We start from the raw sequence: 19,852 nt of genomic DNA, 5'->3' as shown, positions 1-19,852 counted from the left end.
AGCAATGGCTGCCAAAAATTTGGAGGAACTGTAATGCCCCTTGCAAGAGACGTATATATGTTGATATGGTACATATGGTGGTGATATGGTGGTGGAGGATTAGGATGTGGAGGAGGAGGACAAGAGCAAATAGACAAAATAAGGAAGCGTGTACCCACGTCTGCGTGTGAAGACAGAGGTGCATGGAAATAGAGTTTGATCTCCCCAAAAAAGACACTGTATTTGAGTTCATGTTACGCTGCTATCATTCCGTGGCGTTGAGAAGTCTGGCCCAATCCAGCCCTTGTTCATTTTTTTAAGAGTCAGCCTGTCAGGATTTTCAGTTAACAGGAGGGTGCGCCTATCGGTTATAATTCCACCGGCGGCACTAAAAACCCGCTCTGACAAAACGCTAGCGGCTGAGCAGGCCACGACCTCCAAGGCATAGAGTGCCAGTTCATGCCACGTGTCCAGCTTGGATACCCAATAATTATAAGGCACGGAGGACGTTGGTACGGTCGACAAGGTACTCCCTCACCATCTTCCGAAACTTTGCATTCCTTGTGAGAGTACCCCACATCTCAGGGCCTGTGTGATGGGAGGGTCTGAGAAAACTGTCCCAGAACTTTGTCAATGTTCCCCTGCATCTGCTGGATTGCATTTGTGGCTCTCTTGCCTGTACTTCTTGGTTGTCCAACGAACTGTGACGTCTGCCGCCAGCATTTTCAGATGGGAATTTTTTCAATAATTCCGCAACAAGGGCCTTCTCGTACTGCCCATTTTATTAGGCCTGTCCTGCAAAGGAATAAGAGACATAATGTTCTCCCTCTATCGTGGGTCTAAAAGCGTCACCAACCGGTAATGGCTGTCACCCAAAATTTGGACAACACGAGGGTCACGGGAAGGACAGCGTAATATAAACTCAGCCTTTTGTGCCAGACTGCAAAGAGGCAAGACTTCCATGTCCTCACCAAGAGGGCGACTGACCATGCTATCCTCCTCATCCTCCTCTTCTTCCTCCTCCTCCCTGTCCTCTGGCCATCCACGCTGAATAGATGGTATGACAGTTGTGCAGGTAGTACAGTCTATAGCGCAGGAAACTAGCTCCTGTTCTTCCTCCTCCTCCTCTTCGTCATTGTCACCCAATCCACGCTGGTACGAGATGAGGCTGGGCTGTGTGTAATCACCCTCTATGGTTCCTTGCTCCATCTCATCATTCTCCGCTTGCAATGCATCCTCTTTAATTGAGAGCAGAGAGCTTTTCAGAAGACAGAGAAGCGGGATAGTGACGCTAAATATGGCATCATCGATGCTCACCATCTTGGTGGAGTCCTCAAAGTTTTGGAGGATGGTACATATGTCTGACATCTATATCTACTCCTGAGATCTTATGTGTGGAGTCTGACCTGAATACCAACGGCCTTGTTGATGATGGCAGTCAACAACTGCCCTCTTCTGCTCAGAAATCTTTCCCAACATCTGCAATGTAGAGTTCCAATGCGTGGGGACATCACACACCAATCGGTGAGCCAGAAGCTGTAAATTCTGCAGAAGCACAGCAAGGCCTCGGAAGCTGTAGCTGACTTTCTAAAATGGGCACACAGGCAGCGCACTTTGACAAGCCGATCTGGCAGATCCGTGAAGGATCCGGCCATTGCAAGGTTCCGGCCATTGTCACACACAACCATGAACCATGTAGGTTCAGCGGCGTCATCCACAGATCTGCCTGCTCTATCAGAGCTGTCCACAATTCTTCAGCATTGTGTGGTTTGTCACCTAAGCATATTAGCTTCAGCACAGCCTTTTGCCGCTTGGCTGAGGCAGTGCTGCAGTGCTTCCAGCTTGTGACTGATTTAGTTATTTTGGAGATGGAGGCTGAAGAGGAGGAGGATGAGGTGCAGGAGCAGTAGAATGTGGGGGCAACCCTGATTGACCTAGGGCCCGCAATCCTCGGTGTTGGGAGGATGTGTTCCTTCCCAAGGTCTGACTGGGTCCTGGCATCCACTATGTTAACCCAGCGTGCCATCAGCGAGATATACCATCCCTGCCCACAAGCACTTGTCCACGTGTGCGTGGTTAGGTGGAATTTCCCAGTAATTGCATTGTTGAGGGCACGGCGAGTGTTGTAGGACACCTGCTTGTGTAATGCAGGGATGGCACACTGGGAGAAATAGTGGCAGCTGGGGACCGAGTACCGAGGGATGGCCTTCACCATCAGGTTGCCAAAAGTGTTAGAATCTATTTTGTTTTACTATCGGCCATACTGTTGTGGTTTGCTGGCTTCTAGTCTTTTCCTTTGGTGCTGGGTTTCTTGGTCACGTGATCTCTGCACTCTTTATTACTCAGCACCTGGCTCCCATTCCCTGCTGGACATCAGTGTTGTTATGCTTGTGCTCTGGCTAAGTAGCCTTGTTTAGTTCTTTGTGCTTTGGACAATTGTTATCCTGGGATTTCTTGTTCCACCAGTTTTGTTCCCTTTAATCTTCGTTTCTGCCATCCACTTTTCTGCTAGGAGGTCTCCTGCTTTTGCTCCCAGTCCTTAGATCTTTTAAGGACCCCTTTCCCCTTCCTATAGGTCTTCATTTGAGTTCAGTGCAGGAGTTTCGGTGGGACTATTCGTAAGGAATAGGGCACCCACCCGAGTGTAGGGTTATGCTGAATCTCAGTGCAGGGACAGCTTGCAGAACATAACAGTATGTCCAGCCGAGTTTAAAAAAAAAAAAGTTATTTTTTTTTTCTTCTCCTCTCTTCTTCCTGGATTTTCTTCAGTATGAGTACCATCCAGGAGCTTTCTCAACGCTTGCAAGGGTTGACTCTGGAGGTTGCCAGTCTTCAGCAGTACGTGAGGACCGGCAACCTCCAGTGTACCGGTAATACCCCGCAGAACGCTATGAAGAACCTAAGGTAGGATTACGTGAGTGTTTCTCGGGGAAACGACAGAATTTTTTTTCATTTAAAATTGCTTGTTTGTTGTATTTTCGGCTCAGACCTAGATCTTCTGGGAGTGGACTACAGCGTGTAGGGATTATTATGTCTCTATTGCGTAAGGAGCCTCAAATCTGGGCGTTTTCCTTGTCTCCTTATGATCATTGTTTGAGGTCTGTGGAGGCATTTTTTGATGCCATGGGTTTGCTATATGATGATCCTGATTGGGTTACATCAGCTGAGGCAGAGCTCAGATGTCTCAAACAGGGTTCTCTTGATGCTGAGAGTTATTGAACCCTGTTCAGACGATGGTCTACAGAGGTCAGGTGGAAGGACCCTGCACTCAAGTTTCAGTTTCTGGTAGGGTTGAGTGAAAGGGTTAAAGATTTGTTCATTGCATTCCCTGCACCTGATACTCTGCAAGTTGGCATGCAGTTAGCTATCCTTGTGGATAGAAGGTTGAGGGCTAGACAAAATGAGAAGTTTCCTGTATTGCTGTATTCTGTTTCTCACGATATTCCTGCCGACACTGGGGAACCTATGCAGGTCGGGGAAATGTCATCCCGTTCCAAGGAGAGGGATGGGAGGTTCTCTGAGGTACTTTGTTTGTATTGCGGTAAGGCTGATCATTTTTTAAAGCAATGTGAGGTTTGCTTAAGGAAAGAAAAAAAAATGGTTAGTAGAAATAACACTCCCATTCGCATTGCGTTTTTACGTTCTTCTGGGGTGTTTTTTCCTGGTAATACCACCTGTCAGGGTCATTCGATTGAGTTTCAGGTTATGGTGTATTGTGGTTCTGCACTTAATTTGATTGATCAACAATTTCTTGAAAAGTATAAGTTTGATTCTGAACCTTTGTCGTCTCCTTTTCCTGTGGTGGCGATTGATAATACTCCCCTGGAGCATGGGAGCATTCTTCGAAAGGTCACTAGGTTTCCGCTTACTATGAATATGGAACATCAGGAGCAGATTGACATATTTGTACTTGCTAAGTTGCCTTCCCCGGTCGTCCTGGGGTTGCCCTGGTTAAAAGTGCATAATCCTTTGCTGGACTGGTCGTCTGGTTCCATAAGATCCTGGGGTCAGGGGTCTTATGGTAAGTGTAAGGTTCACATTGCGGCTGTTGTGAAGGGGGAGTTACCTGAACCCATTCAGGATTTTTGGAGGGTTTTTTCGGAGGTGGAGTCGAAAGCTTTACCTCCTCATAGAGATTACGATTGCGCTATTGACTTCGTCCCTGATGCTAAGCTCCCTAAGAGTCGGTTGTTTAATCTGACAATTCCCAAGAGGGAGGCTTTGAAGGAGTACCTTCAGACAAGTTTAGTTGAGGGTCACAAAAGACCCTCTAAGTCTCCTGTGGCGGTTGGGTTCTTTTTTGTCATGGCCATGTCTGGATTTTCAGGAGATTAATAAGATCACTGTGCGCAATCCTTACCCGTTACCACTTATTCCGGATTTGTTTAGCCAATTGACCGGAGCTAAATGGTTTTCTAAGATTGACCTTTGTTGGGCATATAATTTGCTGCGGGTGAAGGATGGAGATGAATGGAAGACAGCTTTTAACACCCCGGAAGGACATTTTGAGTGTTTGGTGATGCCTTTTGGGCTTACTAACGCTCCTGCATTTTTTCAAAATTTCATCAATGACATTCTGAGATCCTTGATCGGTAGGAGTGTTATTGTTTATCTGGATGACATTTTGATTTATTCATCAGATCTTGAGTCTCATTGGCAGAGAGTCCGCGAAGTTCTTCAGATACTGAGAGATAACACACTCTTTGCTAATTTGGAGAAGTGTCAGTTTGTTGTCCAGAAAATTAGATTTTTGGGTTACTTTATCTCTTGTGATGGTTTTGAGATGGACCCAGTGAAAGTTAAGGCTGTGCTAGAGTGGCCGAGGCCTGAGGGTTTGAAGTCCGTACAGAGGTTTTTGGGGTTTGCCAATTATTACAGGAAATTCATAAATAATTTCTCTGTCATCGCTAAACCCATTACTGATCTCACCAAGAAGGGTGCTGATACAGTCCTATGGTCCACTGAGGCTATTGGAGCTTTTGAGTATCTCAAGGAGAGGTTCAGCTCTGCTCCTGTTCTTATCTAGATGGATGAGACCAAGCCATTTTTGGTTGAGGTGGATGCCTCATCTATAGGCGTAGGGGCAGATTTGTCCCAGTAGGGTGAGGATGGGGTGCATCCCTGTGCTTTCTTTTCAAAAAAAAATTCTGAGACAGAGCTCAACTATGATGTTGGGAATCGTGAGTTGTTGGCTATTAAACTCGCGTTCGAGCATTGGCGAGATTTTTTGGAGGGGGCTCGACATCCTATACAGGTTTTCACTGATCATAAGAATTTGATTTATCCGGACGCAGCTAAAAGTTTGAACGCCCGTCAGGCTAGGTGGGCACTGTTTTTTGCCCGGTTCAATTTTTCTATAACCTTTGTCCTGGGGACAAAGAATGTGAAGGCTGACGCTTTGTCTCGTAGTTTCTCTCCAGCGGTGAATGCTGAGAGGGAGGAGTGTATTTTGCAGAGAGGGGTGGTGGTGGCCGCATTGGATTCTGAGTTGGAGAATAGCATCCTAGGAGCTCAGAGTGCGGCACCAACTAACACTCCGTGTGGTAAATTATTTGTGTCTAAAGCCTTGAGGAGAGCATTGTTTGTTGAATGTCATGAGTCTCGGTTGGTGGGTCACCCACGGATTTCAGAAACTAGGAAGTCTATCGGTCGGCGTTTCTGGTGGCAAGGGTGGCAAAGGGAAGTCATCAAGTGGGTGCGTCTGTGTTCTGTGTGTGCTAGGTCGAAGGCCCCTCATGCTCTGGCTGCGGGATTGCTTTGCCCCTTGGAAGTTCCTATCTCGCCATGGATGCTCCTTGCCATGGATTTTATCATCGATCTGCCTTTATCGGAGGGTTTTTCTGTCATCTGGGTTGTTGTGGACCGGTTTAGTAAAATGTGTCATCTGGTTCCGTTCAACAAGTTAGCTTGTGCCAAGACTCTTGCTAAGGCTTTTGTGAAGGAGATTGTAAGGCTCCATGGTGTTCCCATGGACATTGTTTCCAATAGAGGACCACAGTTTGTGGCTCGCTTTTGGCGTGCTTTTTGTGACAGATTGAAAATTCATCTGTCATTCTCATCGGGGTATCATCCAGAGTCCAATAGACAAACTGAAAGGAAAAACCTGGATGTCGAGCAGTTTTTGAGATGCTTTGTGGCAGACAATCAGGAAATGTGGTCAGCATTTCTACCACTTGCGGAGTTTGCCCTTAATAATCATACTTCTTCCTCGGTTGGTTGTTCCCCTTTTTTCTGTTGTACTGGCAGGTATCCATCTTTTGGTCCATTTTCCAAAGTTGGGGCTGCTGTATCGGAGGAGGACAATTTTCTGGTGATTTGGAGAGGGTTTGGACCAGTATATGCCTGAACCTTAAAGAGGCTAACAGGAGATCAAAAAGGTATTTTGACAAAAAAAGAAAGGAATCCTTGTTTGCTGTTGGGGATAAGGTTTGGTTGTCCTCTGGGAATCTTCGTTTGAAAATTCCTTCTAAAAAACTGGGGCCTAAATTTGTGGGTCCTTTCAAAGTGGTTCAGATTGTCAACTCGGCAGCGGTGAGGTTGGGCATTCCCTCGTCCTGGAGGATTAATTTTGTGTTTCATGTGTCGTTACTTAAGAAGGCGGACACGCCTGATAAGCAGGCGAAGCCTACTGTTCCTCATGCTGAGGATGGTGAATTTGAGATTTCTTGCATTTTGGATTTCAGGTGGCATAGAGGAAGATTACAGTATCTTGAGTCCTGGAGAGGTTTCGGCCCTGAGGATAATTCCTGGGTGAAGGCCGAGGACGTCTCGGCCTCAAGGCTAATTAAGGCTTTTCACAGGAGATTTCCTGGTAAGTTTCGGCCTAGAGGATCAGGAGGATCCTCGTAAAAGGGCAGGTACTGTTAGAATCTATTTTGTTTTACTATCGGCCATCTTGTTGTGGTTTGCTGGCTTCTAGTCTTTTCCTCTGGTGCTGGGTTTCTTGGTCACGTGATCTCTGCACTCTTTATTACTCAGCACCTGGCTCCCATTCCCTGCTGGACATCAGTGTTGTTACACTTGTGCTCTGGCTAAGTAGCCTTGTTTAGTTCTTTGTGCTTTGGACAATTGTTATCCTGGGACTTCTTGTTCTACCAGTTTTGTTCCCTTTAATCTTCGTTTCTGCAACTAACTTTTCTGTTACGAGGTCTCCTGCTTTTGCTCCCAGTCCTTATATCTTTTAGTGACCCCTTTCCCCTTCCTACAGGTCTTTGTTTGAGTTCAGTGCAGGAGTTTCGGTGGGGCTATTCAATAGGAATAGGGCACAAACCCCAGCATAGGGTTAAGCTGAGTCTCAGTGCAGGGACAGCTTTTCCCTCCTATTCCTTAGTTCTAAGTTGCAGAACATAATAGTATGTCCAGCCACGTTTAAAAAAAAAAAAAAAGTTTTTTGTTTTGTTTTTTCTTTTTCTCCTCTCCTCTTCCTGGATTTACTTTGTTATGAGTACCATCCAGGAGCTTGCTCAACACTTGCAAGGGTTGCCTAAAAGGCAACATTTTGAGTGCAAGCATTCGTGACATGTGTGAATTTAGTAGTGTTGCCTGTGGGGCATTAGCTGCGTATTTGCACTTGCATTCCAAGGACTGGGGGAAGACAACTGAACGCTGTACTAGGACAAGGACGTGGATGTGCTTGCTCATGGTGCTAGTTGAGAGTGTTCAATAACAGGTGCAGGACGGGAGGCATCTTGGCATGCACCATGGACAGGGGATTGACATGCACGTACAACAGCGGAACAAGCAGTGGTGTCACCCACAGACACTGTTGCTGGACCCTGGGGTTCAGCCCACAAAGTCAGGTGCTTTGCTGCCATGTGCCTGATCATGCTGGTGGTGGTCAGGCTCCTAGTTTTGCCACCCCTGCTGATGCTGGCCTGGCAGGTGGTGCAAATGGTCTTTTTGGGGTTATCGGTAGAGTCTTTTAAAAGCAACCAGACTCGGGAAGACCTGACAGTTGTACTAGCAACTTTCGTCGTGTTGATGTTACGGGGAACAGTTGCCTGTCTTCTTTCTGTGACCACCACACTGCTTCTTCTTGCCTGTTGTGGTATTACGCCTACCCTCCCCCCTATGTGCTGCTGTCCTCGCTCTGTGTGTCCCCCTGCCAGGTTGGATCAGTTACTATATCATCCACCACCTCGCCTTTCACTTCCGCACCCTGGTCCTGCTCCTGACTTTCTGGCAATTGTGTCTCATCATCATCCACGTCTTGTGACAGTTTCCCACCGTCGCCTTCTTGTGACCATTGCTGCTCAAATATTTGGGCATTGCTACATGCGATCTCCTCTTGCCCCACTTCAAGTGGACTGGGCAAGAGGCCCGGATCTATAAATGGAAAAGTGAACAGCTCTTCGGAGTGTCCAAGTGTGGGATCAGTTGTCTCTGGCACTCAGCATGGTGGGAGGAAGGAGGATCAGGGTGAGGAATATGCGGTCCAGACTCACAGCTACTGAGACTTGACCGTGTGGAAGACAGGGTGGTGGTAGAGCTGGCTAAGTGACTGGAAGCATTATCTGCTATCCAACCAATAACCTTTTGACACTGCTCTGTGTTCAATAGTGGTGTTCTGCGGTCTCCTAACAATTGGGACTGGAAGGTCGAGCGACAAGATGTGGGTGTTTGTTGTGGCACAATTTCAGCTTGCCCACGGCCTCGGCCTCGTCCTCTGCATGCATCATCACCATCACGTCCACTTCCACATCCCTTGCCACGCGCCTTGCAAATTTTAAATGGAGAACAATATTTTCCACATTCACTACAAATGACTGCATATGAACCTCAGAGATACGTGATACGTGTGATGGAGACCCACAATTTTAAATAGCTGGCCTGTAGGTTACTATTTTTCACAGCGACCTTGTGTCAATAACTTCACTGCCACACTGCAACAAAATTTAAATGAAGGCCAGAAATGGCTGAATTTGGATCTCAATTATATGTGATACGTGTGATGGAAAACCACAGTTTTAAATACCTGGCCTGTAGGTTACTATTTTTCACAGCAACCTTGTGTCAATAACTTCACTGCCACACTGCAACAAAATTTAAATGGAGGTCAATATTTTCAACGTTCACTACAAATTTCTGGATTTTTATTGCTTTAATATGGAAAGGATCTGGCTGTATTCTGCAGTGCCAACAAGCAAATGGAGCAAAAAAATGGTATACTCTGGATTGCTTTTTAAGCAAATAACCAGGATTAAGATAAAAAAATTTCCCTGGCCCCTGATATATGGGGCTATGTCTACAAATATCTGTAAGAACAGCAGCAGCAGGAAGGTTCAATGGACCTTCTTTGACTATATCCACTGCGGTCTTCCACATACAATGCCTGTCTGCCTAACACTGATTATATGCAGCTGGATTAGTCCTCAGAAGGACTGTTAGTTCAGATGGATATTATAGATATATGTTGTGGAATACCTATACTAATTCTAAACAATCAAATCTCTCCCTGATGCAGCAGCACCTCTCCTTACTCTGCCTGATTCCGGGGTAGACTGTGACGAGCATAGCGGCGCCCGGTCTTATATACACCTGATGATGCTGTGCGGCCAGCCAATCACTGTAATGCCCACAACAAACACGGCTAAGGAATTACAGTGCATGGCAGGCAATCTCTGCATGTTCATTGGCTCTCTAAAGAGCACTAAACATGCAGGGAGGAGACCCGAGCTCCCGCCCAAGCAATCCGGAAATACTCGTCGAGCGCCGAGCATCTCAAGCAGTGAGATGCTTGGGCGAGTACCGAGCAGTGGTGAGCATGTTCGCTCATGACTAATTATTAGCGGAACTAGGGGATGAAGGACATAGAGGCATAAGAGAAGGCCCATACTCTGATTTAAGAACTAAAAGTACCAAGATGCCCCCTTTTGGGGATTATGAAGGTATTGATATTTTTTCCAAGTTGGTCACAGAGGCTGTCACTAATATCTATCCCAGAGGTGGAACCCTCCCCAATTTATAGATGGTGGAGAGGGACGCAGTATCCGGTCTAGAAAGGAACACACAAATAGTTATTGAACCCTGGGACAAGGGTGGTAACATCGTTGTGATGGATAGTGATAAATACCTTGCTATGTGTGGTTCCATCCTATCTGATGTGACGACATATGAAGTCCTAAAAAAGGACCCAAAAATTGATTATGCTAAGGAACTGTTAAGTATTGTAAATGGGGCACTAAAATCAGGTCTTATCTCTAAGACGGAGTTTAACTTCTTGTATCCAAAACATCCGGTAACAGCTACCTTTTATTCCTTGTTGAAAATACATAAAGACCTAGACCCGCTTAAGGGTTGACCGATAGTGTCTGGCATTGAGGCTTTGTGCCAAAATTCCAGTGTGTATCTGGACCAGATATTGCGCCCCTTTATCACTGCTTTTCCCTCCCATCTGAGTGATACCATGGACCTGATTAATAAACTTGAGGGTATAGTTATTGAGGATGATGTTATCCTGGCCTCGATCGATGTGGAGTCACTTTATAGCAGTATACCGCAATGATCTGGCCTTGAAGCAGTGGAATATTATTTGAATACCAGGGGTGTGCATCATAGATCACACAGTAGGTTTGTTCTGGAATTGCTAGAATTGATCCTCAATCATAATTTTTTTACATTTAATGGTAAATACTTCCACCAGCTCAGGGGCATGGCAATGGGGAGCCCTTGTGCTCCCACCCACGCCAACTTGCTCCTGGGCTGGTGGGAAGATATCATTATCTTTAAGGATGGAGATGTGACTTGGTGCCCACAAATCATCTATTGGGGGAGGTACATAGATGACGTGTTTGTGATATGGGCAAGCACTGGAACATCATTCAAATCATTTGTATCTCATCTGAACATCAATGAGATTGGCCTATCATTTACTTATGAGATTGGGGTGATCGTTTGTCATTCTTAGACATCCTAATCAGTAAGGGTGTAAATGTCTCATTAAGTGCATCTATTTTTAGGAAGCCCACCTCCACAAACAACCTGTTACGGTGGGAGAGCCACCACCCGACGAGTTTGAAAAGGGGCATCCCTAAAGGGCAGTTGACTGTGACTGTATAGAAACTGATCAGACTTGGGGAATTTTAATACCAAAAATAGGGATTTGAGACATAGGTTTTTTGAAAGAGGCTACCCTCGCCAAATTATTGATACAGCTTATCATCAAGCATGAACTGAAAATAGGACAACCCTCTTGGTACCTAAACCAACAAATGAGTCTCTAACACGTTTGATTGGTACATAGGATGATAAAATGGATCAGGTGATGGATATCCTGAGAAAATACTGGGCCATCCTGAAGGCTGACCCGGAAATTAGTGAGATAATTTCTGATATACCATCGGTCACATACAGGAGAGGGAAATCGCTTAGAGACCATTTGGTTCACAGCCATTTTGAGGCTCCAAAATCAGGGGGGACTTGGCTGAACAGGGGTGTCACTGTCACATACAGGTGCAGCTCTTGCAGTTTCTGCAGGCATATTTCTGTGGGGAAAAAGTTTAGGAGCTCCTCAATAGAGATGAGCGTTGTTCTACTCGAACTGTTCGCCAATCTCAAATTCGAGCTGTTTTGGCGGTGTTCGAGCCGTTCGGCGAACACGAACAATTTGAGAAAAATTCGGCTGTTCGAGGTTATGTTCGATAACTGTTCGTGCACCAAAATCATAACTGGATTTTTTCTCAGTAATGATGAAAATTAATGTTAATACGCAGTTTGAGTGTACAGCGGGGTGGGGGGAGGTGCAGGGGATGGATCTCTGCAGGAACAATGAAGATCTCCATTTTTTTTTTCTCTTTCCCGCATTTACAGTGGGGAGGTGCAATCTGTCAGCCTATCAGCAGCGCACACACGGAGCGAAGTGCTTTTTTTCACACAAGCAAGGGCATGTGTCATTGGCAGTCTATGTCACATGTCTTTGCCCTATAAGACCAAGCCATTTTCCCCGTCGCCACCATTTTCTCACTGCTGCAGCTGCGTGTTAGACGGCACCGCTGTTGCTGTGTGCGCTATACCTTGTTAATTTCAAGCCAATTTTCGCACAAATCTACAGATAGCTTGGGAGTAGGGAATAGTTGTGATTGCAGTCTAAGGACTAGGTTACAGCATTTCCTACGACTTTTATCAGGCAGGTCTGTGCTCTTAAATAGATAGATTGTGGGAGTAAAGACTAATTGTAATTGGAGTCCTTTTCAGGACTAGGTTACATCAGTTCCTATCAGTTTTTGCCAGGCAGGTCTGTGCCAGTGCTGTGCAAGTTTTTTTCACAGCATTTGGCTGAATCTAGCAAAGCTAATCCTTTTTGGCCTATTGCAGAGTGTGTTAGTCAGTGGAGTAGCCTATCTGTGTTGCAAGATATACCACCTGTGTATAGAATACCAATTTTTTTACTGCACCTAGTGAAGTAAAATCTTTTGGGCATAGCATCATTCTATTAGTCCATCTATACTGACCTCCATCAGGTTGCAAATTGAATATAATTTTTTTCTGCATCTAGCTCTGAAAAAATATTGGGCTTCTAGCTGTGTGTGGGACTTGTTGTATTAGTCCATCTATACTGACCTCCATCAGGTTGCAAACTGCATATATTTTTTTCTTCATCTACCTCTGAAAAAATATTGGGCTTCTAGCTGTGTGTGGGACTTGTTCTATTAATCCATCTATACAGACCTCCATCAGGTTGCAAACTGAATATATTTTTTTCTGCATCTACCTCTGAAAAAATATTGGGCTTCTAGCTGTGTGTGGGACTTGTTGTATTAGTCCATCTATACAGACCTCCATCAGGTTGCAAACTGAATATATTTTTTTCTGCATCTACCTCTGAAAAAATATTGGGCTTCTAGCTGTGTGTGGGACTTGTTTTATTAGTCCATCTATACTGACCTCCATCAGGTTGCAAACTGAATATATTTTTTTCTGCATCTACCTCTGAAAAAATATTGGGCTTCTAGCTGTGTGTGGGACTTGTTGTATTAGTCCATCTATACTGACCTCCATCAGGTTGCAAACTGAATATATTTTTTTCTGCATCTACCTCTGAAAAAATATTGGGCTTCTAGCTGTGTGTGGGACTTGTTCTATTAATCCATCTATACAGACCTCCATCAGGTTGCAAACTGAATATATTTTTTTCTGCATCTACCTCTGAAAAAATATTGGGCTTCTAGCTGTGTGTGGGACTTGTTGTATTAATCCATCTATACTGACCTCCATCCGGTTGCAAACTGAATATATTTTTTTCTGCATCTACCTCTGAAAAAATATTGGGCTTCTAGCTGTGTGTGGGACTTGTTCTATTAATCCATCTATACAGACCTCCATCAGGTTGCAAACTGAATATATTTTTTTTCTGCATCTAACCCAGCCAATTGTTTTGGCCTAATACCACAGTTTGGCCACTCAGCTCTGCTCGGTTCCCATCCATTGTTTTTTTGTGCAAACAACTCCAGAGTTGTTAATTAGTTAACCACCAAAATGAGTGGAAAAAGGCCTGCTGCTGGTGGAAAGGGGAATAGGCATGTTGGGAAGGGGAAAAAAGGTTGTGTCCGTGGGGTAGGTGTTAAAGCAACAGTAACATCTGCAGAAGAAAGACCATCTTCCAGCCAAACTAAAATGTCTACTTCTTTTAGCGGACAATGTGATAAGATCCCTTTCTTACGGCCACGCCAATCGCTACAAATTCCAGATGAGGCACAAAAACAGCAGGTGCTTCAACGGATATCAAGTGCTCCTTTAAGTGGGCTCTCCTCCACATCAACTTCAACATCACAAATACTCCAGTCCTCAAAGGTGTCACCCCAATCGCACTTGCTTCCTCACAGCTCCCAAATCTCCAGCTGCCCATCTGAGTATGAGGTAGAACAGATGGTTGAGTCTGCAGAGTTGTTTACTCATACTATAGCCTGGGAATCAGAGGTCGACTCCAGCGCTTCTGTGAATCCAGACGAGGAAATGATCTGCACTGATGCCCAGAATCTTTATGAGTCGGATCCAGGACCAGACGCAGAAGGTTCTGACCATAATGTAGACCCTCATTCCCAAACTGTAACTCCTGTTGGTGGAGACAATGAGGAAGACGATGATAAGACTCAAATACCTGATTGGAGCGACAAATTTAGTTTTTTGTCAGGGCAGGAACAGGTTGGCTCTGAGGACGACGGGTGTGATAACGCACAGGGTGATGATGATGAGGTTGGAGATCCCACTTACTGTCAACCCACAGTCAGCCAAGAGATGAGGTCAGCAGAGGAGGTGGAGGAAGATGCTAGTGACGACGAGGTCAGGTTGCGCCTTCCTGGACAGAGACGTAGTACTGGAAGCACGTCAACAACTGCATCCTCAAACACAACTCTGCCTCTCACCACAAGTCGTGGTGGCTCTTCAGGTCGCATGGGTGCTAAGCCTTGCATAGCCTGGGCATTTTTTCAGATCGATAAAGATGACCCAACTCGTGTTATCTGTAACATTTGTCAGCAAAAGCTAAGTAGAGGCCAAAAAATACATAGTTTGAGTACTTCATGCATGAACCGGCACATGGACATGAAGCATAAGTTGCAGTGGGAAGCTCAGTGTGCTACAATGCGGCCTAGCCGGCCGGGCCAACCACCGTCTGCCATATCTTGTGCATCCGCGGCCTCTTCATCCTCTGTGACTGGGGGGACAGCAGTCACACCTGTTTTGGGGCGCAGACCTGCCACCTCTTTACCCGCAACAGCCAGCGTGATTGGCAGGTCATCATTTTCTTTGGAGGTGGTAACACCAGCTGGTGTTGAGCGCTGTCCGACATCGATAGCACCACCTTTGGATCAAGGCAACCTAACATGTCCGCCTGCATCTTCCTCACAGACCGGCAGTTTGCCGGGGACACCCTTATCAACCCCGTCTAAGCACAATAGCCAGCCCTCGGTCCCTCAGATGTGGACAAGTAAAAGACCATTTCCTCCTAGCCATGAGAAAGCTAAGAGGTTGAATTTCACCATCTGCAAGTTCTTGGCTACAGAAATGCTGCCTTTCCGCCTGGTGGACACAGAGGATTTTCAAGACCTTATGTCCGTCGCAGTGCCCCAGCACCAGATGCCCAGTCGGCACTACTTCTCAAAGAAACGTGTGCCTGCGCTCCACCAGCATGTCGCACACAACATCACCGCTTCTTTGAGAAACTCTGTATGTGACAGGGTGCATTTCACCACAGACACTTGGACGAGTAGGCATGGACAGGGGCGTTACATGTCGCTGACTGGGCACTGGGTAACTATGGTGACAGCAGGACAAGGGGCTGCTGTCCAAGTCTTACCGTCCCCACGAGTTGTGCGTCAATCCTCTTTATGTCAAAGTTCCTCCACTGCTTCTGCCTCCTCAACCTCCTCGCGGTCTTCCACCTGCACCCAAAGCCTGTCTGGTCATGCCACAAGCTTTCTAACTGCGCAGAAGGGATCCTGCACACCGCCTTACTATGCTGGCAGTAGGGCTCAACGTCATCAGGCGGTTTTTACATTGAAATGTCTGGGAAATGTGAGTCACACAGCTGAGGAGTTGTGGTCAGCTCTGGAGAACCAATTTCATGAATGGTTGTCTCCACTGGACCTGAAACCAGGGAAGGCCGTGTGCGACAATGCTGCAAACCTGGGTGCGGCCCTTCGCCGGGGCAATGTCACACACGTGCCTTGTATGGCTCACGTGTTGAACCTGGTTGTCCAGCAATTTTTAGCCCACTATCCCAGACTAGATGGCCTTCTGCAGAGGGCACGGTCGCTGTGTGCTCACTTTCGCCGTTCGCATCCCGCAGCTCAGCGACTTACATCTCTACAGAAGTCGTTGGGCCTGCCACTTCACCGGCTAAAATGCGATGTACCTACCCGGTGGAATTCAACTCTGCACATGTTGCAGCGACTGTGGCAGCACCGACAAGCCCTGGTGCAATACGTTCTGACGTATAGCCTGGGCCAACGAGATCCAGAGGTGGGGCAAATCACGCTGGAGGAGTGGTCTCAGATCAGGGACCTATGCACCCTTCTGCACAGTTTTGAAATGGCGACGAAGATGTTTAGTGCTGACGATGCCATTATCAGCATGACTATTCCGGTGATTTACATGCTGGAGCACATGTTAAACAGAATTCGGAGTCAGGTGGTGGCACAAGAGGAGGTGGAGGAAGTAGAGGAGGAGGAGTTGTATGCAGAAGGGCTAACATCTGCAAGGTCCAGACGGTCGGCAGCACCAAGGCGGCAGGCATGTGAGGGTGGGGGAGATGGTTTTACCAGGGCGCATGGTAGCAGCCAAACTAGTGAGGAAGGTGCAGGAGCCCAGGAAGAAGTGGAGGACGAACTGATGGAAGACTCATCAGATGAGGGAGACCTTGATCACATTTCTGTTGTGCGAGGTTGGGGGGAGAGGACAGAGGAAGGAAGCATGATTGTTACCTCGCCACCAACACAACAGGGACTTGGTGCTCCTGGATGCGCAACACACATGAGTGCCTTCTTGCTGCACTACCTGCAACATGACCCTCGAATTGTGAGAATTAGAAATAATCCTGACTACTGGGTTGCCACACTGTTAGATCCCCGGTACAAAAGTAAATTTGCAGAAATTATTCCTGCCATAGAAAGGGATGCACGCATGCAGGAGTATCAGCAGAGACTGTTGCAGAATCTTACATGTGCTTTTCCACAAAATACCAGTGGTGCACGTAGTGAATCTCACAGTTCCAACTTGCCAACCGTGGGACCGTCAAGTGTTCAGCACTCAAACCGTAACAGAACCACAGTATCTGCTGGTAACATCAATTTTGCGGAATCATTTCACCACTTTTTTAGCCCATCCTTTGCAAGGCCACAGGAGACAAGAAGTCTGACACATAGTCAACGCCTAGAGACGATGGTACAGGAGTATCTCCAAGTAAACATTGAAGCCACGACTGTGTCACTGGAGCCTTGCTCTTTTTGGGCTTCCAATCTGGATAAATGGCCGGAGCTAGCCACTTACGCCTTGGAGATCTTGTCATGCACCGCAGCCAGCGTTCTGTCTGAACGTGTGTTCAGCACTGCTGGTGGTGTGCTGACAGATAAGCGCACGCGGCTCTCCACTGATAATGTAGACAGACTCACGTTCATAAAGATGAACAAATCATGGATCCGAAACGACTTTTCTACCCCTGTGTCATCCTGGGGAGAGTAAAAGCTTGATGATTGGTTAAAATCACCCTACCAACCGTTTTAAGCTTTCAAATTACTAATCATGTTTATCTGTATCTTGGCTGGAAAATAATTTGGGCTTTGTAGCAGTGTGCACCACTTATTCTATTAGGCAATCTACAATAAGCTCCACCAGATTTAAAATTACTAATCATGTTTATCTGTATCTTGACTGGAAAATAATTTGGGCTTTGTAGCAGTGTGCAGCACTGATCCTATTAGGCCATCTATACTAAAGCTTCAACAGATTTAAAATTAATAATAATTTTTAGCTGCATCTAGCCCGGAAAATAATTTTGGGGCTCCGAGATGCGCAAGACACATAAGTGCCTTCTTGCTGCACTGCCTGCAGCATGACCCTCATATTGTCAGAATTCGAAGTAATCATGACTACTGGGTTGCCACACTCTTAGATCCCCCAAACTTTTCGATCAACCTTTTCATTTTAATAAAGACCAAAAAAATGGTCATTTTTGAAATTATAAGCATTAGCAGGTTGTTAGAAACTGAAATCAAACAGTTTTCAACTCAAAACTTTATTCTAGGTGATGTTACATTTTCACATAGGACCCCTTGTTCGAAAGGAGCTTCTGAACTCTCTCGTCCATTGAATTTGTCAGGTTTTGGATGGTTTCTGCTTCAATTGTTTTGCATGAGGACAGAATACCCTCCCAAAGCTGTTGCTTAGATGTGAACTGCCTCCCGCCATCATAGACACTCCTTTTAATGATGCTCCAAAGGTTCTGAATGGGGTAGAGGTCAGGGGAGCATGGGGGTCACACCATAAGTTTGTCCCCTTTTATGCCCATATCAGCCAGAGATGCAGATGTTTTATGTGCAGCATGAGATGGTGCATTATCATGCAGAAAAATGATCTTGCTGTGAAATACACGGTTCTTCTTCTTGAATCATGGCAGGAAGTGCTGTTTGAGAAAATCCACATACATTATGGAGTTCATCTTTAGCGCCTTCAGGGATCCTAAAGGGGCCGACAATCTCTCTCCCCATGATTCCAGTCCAAAACATTACTCCACCTCCTCCTTGTTGGCGCTGTAGCCGTGTTTGCGTGGGGTGTCCATCAACCAGCCATCCTCCACTCCATCCATCTGGACCATCGAGCGCTGCACGGCACTCATCCGTGAACAAAACAGTTTTGAAATCAGTCTTCATGTAATGTTTGGCCCACTGGAGCCGTTTCTGCTTGTGTGAAGTGGATAGAGAAGGTCGACAGGATGGCGTATGCACAGCTGCAAACCTCTGAAGGACCCTGCATCTTGTTGTTCGGGGGACGTTGGAGGCACAAGCAGCTTCAAAAACTTGTCTGCTGCTATGACAAGGCTTTTTTGCCGCTGCTCTTTCAACCTGACGTAATTGCCTGTAGGAAAGAGTCCTCAATTTGCCCTTATCAGCACGCACACGTGTGTACTGTGAATCAGCTACATACTTCTTGATTGCCAAGACACTTCATCCTGATCATCGCACAATGTTGATTGTAGTCATGCCTTGACCTAAACACTCCACAATTTGTTGCTTCTCAGCAGCCGACACATCCTTTTTCTTTCCCATTTTGGCAGAAAATGTAGGCTGCTTAATAATGTGAGACAGCCTTCTTAAGTAGTCTTGCCTTTCATTGGACACACCTGCCAAACTAATTAGCACAGGTGTCTGCAATTGCTTACAGTGATATAAAGAGCCCTGACACACATCACCATCAATGAGTTTAACTGACAAACAAACAAATTCTTCCCTTATCACTCCTAAACACTTTTTGCATAATAATTTGGAACACAGTGTACATGTGCTTTTCCACAAAACACCAGTGGTTCACGTAGTGAATCTTACAGTTCTAACTTGCCAACCGTGGTCTGTATGGAGTTGTTCAATAAAGGGCCCAAAATTAAGATAACATAGATGGGAGAGGTCTCTATGAATAGGAATTCCTAAGTATTTGATACCCTGTGAGGGCCAGGCAAAGGGAAAGTTGGACTGGATGGAATCCTATATGGATTTGGGGAGGGAGACATCGAGGGCCTCAGACTTCGCTGCATTGATTTTAAAATTTGACCATGTAACAAAGTGATCTATTTCAGCCATAACAGCATGGATGGATATATGTGATTGAGTGATATATACTAGGACATCATCAGCAAATAGAGAGCACTTGTACTCGGTGCCTCCCACCTCAATCCACCTAATATTGGGGTTATGGCGAATTGATGAGAGCAGGTGCTCCGTCACTAGGATGTATAAGAGAGGGGACAGAGAACATCCCTGCCTTGTCCCATTGGTGATTGTGAAAGGTGATGAAAATGTTCTGACGCGCCCCCTGGGCCTTGGGACACCCGGAGCCGGACCCTTTTTGGTGGATGCTGGTGGTTGTAGTCTCCGTGGCGGCAACCCGGTTCCGTGGCTCAGGGCGGTCAAACCAGTGGCGGAACTATTTATGTGGTTTTGATGTTTAAATGTCCGACTACGCCACCCGTGGATTGCGGTCAGAGTGAACCGCCGCTCCAGGGCAGACCGCTGAGGCTGGTGTTGTGGGTGCAGCAGAGCGTAGCATAACTCCCCACGGGAGGAGTATAGCCTCAGGGCAGTGTATGCGGAGGATGGGGGTGATGGTGCAGGGCAGCAGCAGTAATGACACGGAGTCAGTGATGCAGTCCAGGGCCTTTACTCACAGT

The sequence above is a fragment of the Phyllobates terribilis genome, unplaced genomic scaffold, assembly GCF_046119375.1.
Source record: "Phyllobates terribilis strain yellow unplaced genomic scaffold, ASM4611937v1 Scaffold_5__5_contigs__length_657084704, whole genome shotgun sequence".
Lineage (NCBI taxonomy): Eukaryota > Metazoa > Chordata > Amphibia > Anura > Dendrobatidae > Phyllobates > Phyllobates terribilis.
This window is presented reverse-complemented; position numbering follows the sequence as displayed.